An 8,466-nucleotide genomic window follows, 5' to 3' on the forward strand; every position below is an offset into this window, starting at 1 on the left:
TCATTTAAAGCCTATCTCTGTAAGGGCCCATTCACACCTGCATTAGGGCTTTCCATCTCTCTCTTCTAACTATCAGGAGGAGATGCTTTTAGAGGTGAGAGACTCAAAATTTTAACAACACATTCCCAGCTGGGTGATTAAACTATGCATGTGCTGCTATCCAAGTAAATTTACCTGTGGGCATTAACATGGATGGAAATTTACATTCATATATATATATATATATATATATATATATATATTGTAGGCAGTTAAAGGGTGAAGTTGTGGATGGAGTATATCTCCCTCCCAGGCTCTTAGTCTGGACAGGGTGGTGGTCCAGTCTACAACTTCACCCTAGTTCGCAGGAAGCTCAGCTGTAGGCACTGACCCCGTTGCTGGAGCATAAAAGACTGCAGCTCCAGGGAGTCAGTGTCTGACAGCCTGAGGAGGGAATACCTCTTTACAAGCAGGACCCAAAAGAAACCTCTGAGCTCCCTGCGTGGTGCAGCACTTGCACAGGTTAAAATAATTAACGGAAGTAAGTTTATGCACCCTCGAGTCCTGAGTGTCATTGCCGTCACCCCCTGGAGAGCACTGTTTTATATATATATATATATATATATATATATATTTGCAACGTATAAGGTATAAAATAAATGTCAGTTGGGATACCTGATGTTCCTTTAACAACTGTAAAGCAAAATGAAGAGTATGGCATTTGGGCCAAACCAACATATTTATGAAGCCCCTGAGCCACATTTACCAGCACATATGAGTGTCTCAGAAACAGGGGACCAGTTTCCGAGTTCATGAATTATTTATGAACATTTTTTGCCATATTTCTAAGACAGTTGGCTGTTTAACAATGCCAGGTCATGTGATGATTCTGGTGGATGCTCCCCAGGGAAGAGATGTTGGTGCATGGCTCCACAAGTCAGTATTATTTAATCTCTCATCGTATTTCTATAATTATGTTATTCTGTGATTTTCACTTCAAATTCTTTGATTACCTTAGTAGTCATCACCATCTGCATTTGCTTACTTGTATAGGAAGCTGAATTTTCTAGAGTGTAGCACGACACAACAGCATTTATGTTCTGAGATCATAACTTTTCAGCATTTGAACTTATCCTGAAGGTGTTTGGGCGAAAATACTCAAACTCCCTGCACGATACAAGAAACAACTCAACAGTTAAATGCACTGACTGAATAATAATAAAACAAGGAACCGTGTGAGAATTGCAGTAAGAGCTTCAGGTGGATATTATTTTTATATCTATTCTTCAATGCAGCACAAAGATAATACGGTATTATATGGTCAGAGGATACAAAAGAAAAGCACTAAATAATTTAACCCTGAAGCAAAAGACAGGAATTAGGTCCTACCTGTTAATTCCTTTTCTTGAAGTCATCCTGACAGCATACACATGGAGGTTGCCTGCTGGACACCTGTTGGGACAGGAAGCGGAAACTACAAAAGGCAACTCCCACCACCGGCTCACCAGCGTGTACCAAATAACTACAGTGACCCGGCTTTGCTTAACCAATCATTTCTAATATGGAAATCATAGTACAATACGTTACTTCATGTAAAATATAACCGAAGGGGAGGGAAAAGCCCCTATGCTGTCAGGATGACTTCAAGAAAAGGAATTAACAGGTAGGACCTAATTCCTGTCTTCCCCTCGTCATCCTGACAGCATACACATGGAGGAATACCAACGACCAAGGGCTTTAGGGAGGGACCACTGCCTGTAGCACCTTCCGCCCAAAGGCCATATCCCGGTTGGCCCCCAAATCCAGGCGATAGTGTTTAACGAAAAGTATGTGTGCTCGACCCGTGGCGGCTCTGCAGATCTGGTCGGTTGTCGCCTGGGCTCTCTCCGCCCAGGAACAGGCGACCGCTCTAGTGGAATGGGCTCTAACGTCGCCCGGGAGTGGGATCCCCTGGGATCTGTACGCCTCTTCTATGGCCCTCCTGACCCAACGCACTAAGGAGTCCTTAGTAGCGGCCCCTCCTCTGCGTGGACCTTGAAATTGAATGAAGAGGTTGTTAGACTTCCTGAAGGAATGTGTGAATAACAAATACTTCAGGACTGCTCGTCTAACATCTAAATTATGGAACCTCTGTTCCGTGGTATTACGGGGTTCCTGGCAGAAGGAGGGAAGTACTATACGCTGTTCTCTGTGAAAGTCTGTGAGAACTTTTGGTTGAAAGAAGGGGTCAGGCCTGAACTCTATTTTATCTGGGAAGGTGGTCATGTATGGGGTCCTAATCGAGAGGGATTGGATCTCCCCGATCCGTCTGGCGGATGTGATGGCCACTAAAAAGGCAACTTTGTGGGGGAGGATCTTTACTGATAGATCTTCCAGGGGCTCAAAGAGGTGTGCGCAGAGGGCCTGCAAAACAAGGTTCAGGTCCAATGGGGGCATGGTTTCTCTTATAAAGGGATGGAGTCTGACTGCCCCTTTCAGATATTTCTTAATTAGCCTATGGTCGCCTAAGGGGAAGTCGAAGAAGGCCCCAAGGGCGGCCACCTGGACCTTAAGGGTACCAGGTCTTAGCCCCATGTCCAAACCATCCTGTAGGAACTCCAATATTTTGTTAATGTCGGGCTGTTGGAGGTCATGTATACTATGCCCCAACCACCTAGAGAAGGTATCCCACACCCTGGAGTATATTTTTCAGGTGGATTTTTTGAGGCTCTCACATAACGTAGTGGTCACCCCCTCTGATAGGCCCCGGCTCAGGTATTTTACCCGCTCAACTTCCAGGCCGCCAGTCTGAACTGTCGGACCTTTGGGCATATCAGGGGACCCTGCTGAAGGAGGTCGTCTCTCTGCGGCAAATGTAGAGGCGATCCTGTGTCGAGAGAGCGGCCAGGAGCGGGAACCAGGGTCTCTTGGGCCAGAATGGGGCCACCAGGATAACGGAGCCTGGGGACTCCTGAATTTTCCTTAGGACTCGAGGAATCAGGGGGATAGGTGGGAAGGCGTATGCAAGGTCCCAATCCCAGGCCTGGGATAGTGCATCTATTCCCAGGGAGCCCCCGTCTGCTCCCATGGAGAAAAACCGGGGACACTTGGTGTTCTCCCGAGAGGTGAACGAGTCCACCTTGGGTGTCCCCCATCTCTCTAAATTTAGCTGGAACGCGTGTGGATGTAGAGTCCACTCCCCGGGGTCTATCTTCCTGCGGCTGAGATGGTCCGACATGGAGTTCTCTGGGCCCCTTACGTGGTACGCTGTGACGGAAGGCGTCCGCTGCTCTATCCACCCAAGAACTTTTGCCGCCAGGTCTTGGAGTCGGGGGTTCCGCGTGGATCCCTGGTGGCGGATGAGGGACACAGATGTTATGTTATCCGAAAAGATCTTAATGTGTCTACCCCTGATCTCTGTCTCGAGGCCCCGAATGGCCTTCCAGACAGCGCAAAGTTCTTTGTAGTTGGAGGATTGAGCAGCTTCCTCCCGGTTCCAGCCCCCTTGGACGTAATGACGGCCTAAGTGTGTTACGGCACTCTGCCCCCCGAGCGCCAGTTGGGGTGCCCTGATCTCCTGCACCCCACTGTCCCTGCCTACTTGCCTCGGCCCTGGCTAACCCCAGGCGGACAACTGGGCGGCAGTCCCTGCACTGGCTAGGGACCTGGCGACTACCTGGATGGAACTACTAACCGGGGACAGAGTGCCGACAGAAGAGGCAGGTGAAACAGACCAACAAAACTACTAGGGAAACAAGGCTGGAGGTGTAGCTCACAGGCAAACGAAAGGAAACTGACAAGCAACTAGGACAGACTAGAATAGACCTGACTAGAGGCTAGCAGAACCAATAACTGGCAGTGAGTTCAGGTCACTGCCAGCCTTTTAACTAAAAGCCTCCGCCCCGGGGCGGAGAGTGGGAGGAGCCGACTCTCCCCCTGTTGCATAAGGGAGGTGGATGAGAGCGGGCGGCACCCTACGGGCAGACACGCCCACGCCGCAGCACGCTGGCTGCTCCACGCTGCTGCACGCTGGCTGCTCCACGCCGCCGGGAGATCCCTGACAGCACAGCTCCGGGACGCCGAAGCCGAGCTCGAGGCGGCGCGCGCCGGCCGCGGGACCCAGCGCCGCCCTGCATGGTAACAAAGTGGGCCCCCCAACCAGTTGCACTTGCGTCAGTAAAGATGGATACTGGGGATGCGGGGTACCAAGCCGTGGCTCTGGCAAGGTTAGAGATAGACATCCACCATTCCAAGGAGGATTTTATCTTGTAGGTAAGGACGACTTTCCGATCCAGGGAGGCGGGGGATTTATCACAGTTGTTTAGGATAAAGTCTTGGAGGGTTCTACAATGTAACTGGGCCCAAGGGACTACCTGATGCAAGAGGTCATGAGGCCGAGGACCCTCATGCCTCTCCTAAGGGAGACTTTAGTGGTTAGAGAAAGTGCCCGACACTCATCCTGGATCGTTTTTTGCCTTTCTAGGGGAAGGGATGAGCACTGATGGTGTGAGTCCAGAATCACTCCCAGAAATTTTTATTTATTTATTTTTTTTCTCTTTCTGCTCGGGCAGAAGACTGGATTTAGAGGAGTTGATGATCCAGCCTAATGACTCGAACAGACGGAGTGTGAGGTTGACCTGGAACTGGAGTTCTGAAGCCGATCCTGTTATGATCAGGAAATCGTCGAGGTATGGGACAATCAACACCTTGTCAGTGCCGCCACCATCTCTAACACCAGTTTGGAGAACACCCGGGGTGCGGAGGAAATCCCGAACGGCAGGCACGTAAATTGAAAGTGAGAGACAGAGCCATCTATCACCAGGGCAAACCGCAGAAACCGCTGGGAATCTATGTGTATACGGACATGGTAATATGTGTCCTTTAAGTCCACTGTGGCCATGACACTATCCGGCGCAATTAAGGGGATTGCTGACCGCACCGATTCCATTTTAAATCTTTGATACGTGATAGATTTATTCAGGAATTTCAGATTAATTATAGTTCTATAGGATCCATTGTTTTTGTTTTTTTTTTTGATTAGGAACAAGGGGGAGTAGCACCCCTTGAATAGTCCTTCTGCGGGAACCCGAGTGATGGCCCCTAGGGACAACAGCTCTTGCACCCCCAACTGGAGGGCCTGAGCAGACGCAGGTGACTGGCAGGGGGTGACTATGAACCTCCGGGGAGGAAATTTCAATTTTGTAGCCATCCGAGACTAGGCGTAAGGCCCAGGGATTGGAGGTCGCCTCGTTCCAGTCTACCCCCTACTTGTAGGATCCGGGAAGGCAGATTCTCACCCTTTCCGCCTTTGGGATAGGACCAGCGTCCGGTTTTCCCTTTCCCCTTGTATGCTCTAGAGCAGACCTGGGCAAAGCACGGCCCGCGGGCCACATCCGGCCCGCTGAATAGCTCGGACCGGCCCGCAAAGAGTGTCCTGGTGACTCACCAATGAGTCCGGTGTCAGCAACGGGAAGCAGCGAAACTATGCACTCCGAAGCCTTGTCCATTTTGTTCACTTCTGTGCTGTGCTAATAGTTATTCAGGCCTTACTTATTCAAGCACCTCTACCAATGACGTAGGCTTGAATAACTTTATTAAACAGCACATAAGTTAACAAAATGGACAAGGCTTCGGAGTTTGTAGTTTCACTGCTTCCCGATGCTGAGTAAGTGATGCCACTGTAACTTCTGAGTGCCAGGATGCTCGTTGCGGACCTTGGGGAGTGCCAGGACAATCGTTCCACGCTCGTCATTGGTAAGTGTCAGGACTTTTCCCTTTGCATTGTAATTAGAATAATAATACTAATAATATTCACTTTTTAATCTCTCTTCTTGGGGCAGCTCTCTGTGCCCTCTCTCTCCTAGGAGCATACTACTGTGTATTAAAAAAATCTATTTTCCGAGGTTAGCTGTTAACCCTTAAATATGGCGGCTAACATTAAAAAAAGAAAAATTGATGCAGAATGCCGAGTTTTTAACAAAGAATGGACTTCTAAATATCTATTTACTGAAACCAAAGGTAAAGCTGTGTGTTTAGTTTGTGGAGAGCAGATAGCTGTATTTAAAGATTACAATTTGCATCGCCATTATGAGACTAAACACGGAGAGAAATACAAGAACTTGACGGAGGCAGAGCGGGCACGGGTATCTGAAGATTTGCTAGCAAAACTGCAAAGTCAGCAAGGATTTTTTAAAAAGCTTCACTCATCCAGGGATGCAGCCGTAAAGACCTGCTTTGTAGTATCCTACAAAATTGCAAGAAACAGTAAGCCATTCTCTGATGGGGAGTTTGTCAAAGAATGTTTGGTGGACTCTGCAGCGCTAATTTGTCCTGAGAAAAAAGAAGCATTCGCAAATGTGCCCCTCTCCAGGCGAACTATAACGAGACGGGTCGAAGACATAGCGGGGAATTTGTTGGTCTGGCCCTCTAAAACCATTCCAATTTCTCATGTGGCCCCATGGGAAAATTAATTGCCCACCCCTGCTCTAGAGGGAACAAAAGGAGGAGGGTAGGAGGAGGAAGCCGCTTAAACGATTTCTCCGATGGTAGTCCCTGGCTCTTATCCGAAGCCTTCTCTAGGAGAGTATCCAAGGAAGGCCCGAAGATTCTGTGTCCTTGGGAGGGCAGGGAACAGAGTCTATTCTTGGAGGCGTTATCTCCTGTCCAGGCCTTAACCCAGACAGCCCTCCTGCTGTGTTCGAGAGGGCTGCTGAACGGGCCCTGAACCTCACTGACTCCATAGAGGCGTCTGCCAGGAAGCCGGTTGCCTCTGGAGGAGGGAAAGGCAGCTGGAGATGTCCTCCCTAGAGCCCCTCTGAGAAATCAGCGTCTGGAGTTGGTCTAACCAGACTGACATAGATCTCGCCACAGATGTGGCCGTGATGTTGGCTTTGATGGTCAGGGCCGCGGTCTCCCAGGCCTTTTCCATCGCAGAATCCACTCTGGTGTCTAGTGGATCCCGCAGTTGGGAAATGTCCTCAAAGGGGAGGGCTGCTTTTTGAGACCCTGGCGACCGCCAGATCCCCCTTAGGGATGGTTTCTAGGAACTCGATATCTTCTGGTGTGAAGACCATCCGATCCTTGAATTCCTTGGACAGGAAGAATTTCTGATCTGCCTGTTTCCACTCTGTCAGGATCAGCTGTTTTAAAGTGTCATTAAGTGGAAATGACGGTTTTGGCTGTGGTAGGAGTCCCCGGAACAGGCAATCCTGAAAGGATGGCTGCTGCGGCACCTCTTCCTCCACCTGCATGGTGCGCTGGACTGCAGTTAACAGCTGACCCAAGTCCGCCGATGAAAAGAAATACTTCCTTGTATCCTTCATGGGCGGCATGGATTCTGAAGGAGAATCTTCTAGGACCTCCTCAGAGTCTGACTCTTCCATTCGTGCCCGCCTTACCCTTTCCGTGGGGGGCGGCAGAGAAAGAGAGGAGAGCGAGGCTTCAATCTCCTCGCGGATCATGGATCGGATGTCCGACATGCCCGAGGAGCCCTCTTTGCGGATCACCTTCTCCGTAGGGTCCGCGCATAGTGGCTTGCTGTGGCCCTCTTCTAGCCGCCGCAAGCCAACTGGACATTTGCGCACTCGCTTTTTGGCCTCTCTAACCTTTTGTGCATCTCTGTCCTAAGAGACGGAGACAGCAAAAAGGACTTCCAGCACCAGATCCTGATGTCTCAATCCTCCCTCCCCGGTACTCCCAAAGCAGTCTACTCACCAGCAGGCTGCTTTCAGTGTCCTCTCTGGCTGACATCTTCAGTAAGGTGCAGCCAGGAGAGATGCAGAGGAATCCAGTCCTTTTAAATTTTCAAATTTGGCGCCGACACGCCCCCTTTAAGTGAGGCCCCGCCCCCCGTGATGCGGCCGCGCTGACGTCACGCCGCCGCACCGGACCCGGGGGATACACCGCATACACTGGGACACCGCCAACCAGCACACTCGTGGGGACGCACGCCGACCAGCACACACGTCGGGGACGCCGACCGGACCCGCCGCCTAGGAGACACACATGGCGCTATATGGAACGCTTCACGAATTTGCATGTCATCCTTGCGCAGGGGCCATGCTAATCTTCTCTGTATCGTTCCAATTTTAGTATATGTGCTGCCGAAGCGAGCACTTTTTTTTTTTTTTTTCCCGAGCGCTGCTGGCATACCTCTCTAGACGTGGATCCCTGGAGACACCGGCATCCGAGCCTGCAGGTACCGGGGCTGCTTCCTACCGGTACGACAACCCCACTGGGCAGCGTACCGGGGGAGGATTTTCCCACTGGGGGAACATTGCTGGGTAGATCCTGCGGGTGAGGGTCCCCTCGTAGGGTCTCACCCGCGCAAGCCCTGCCAGCCCGAACAGAGAGTCGTCCCCCCACGGGCGGACAGGCTGCATGGGAGTCTTCTTTCTTCATTCACCTCCAGGATACACCTGGAGGCCCGCTTGGACTGTCCTGTAGGGACAGGAAGACACTGATGAGCCGGTGGTGGGAGTTGCCTTTTGTAGTTTCCGCTTCCTGTCC

The 8,466-nt window shown here is 50.7% G+C and overlaps 1 non-coding gene across 1 annotated transcript; it reads right to left on the reverse strand.

The window, feature by feature from the left end:
* Positions 1 to 7,966: 7,966 nt before the first annotated feature.
* LOC136578171 (U6 spliceosomal RNA) lies at positions 7,967 to 8,073 on the reverse strand. Its single transcript, XR_010786591.1, has one exon. It is a non-coding gene; the product is annotated as a U6 spliceosomal RNA (small nuclear RNA).
* Between the last annotated feature and the right edge of the window lie 393 nt (positions 8,074 to 8,466).

The sequence above is a fragment of the Eleutherodactylus coqui genome, chromosome 8 (assembly GCF_035609145.1).
Source record: "Eleutherodactylus coqui strain aEleCoq1 chromosome 8, aEleCoq1.hap1, whole genome shotgun sequence".
NCBI lineage: Eukaryota > Metazoa > Chordata > Amphibia > Anura > Eleutherodactylidae > Eleutherodactylus > Eleutherodactylus coqui.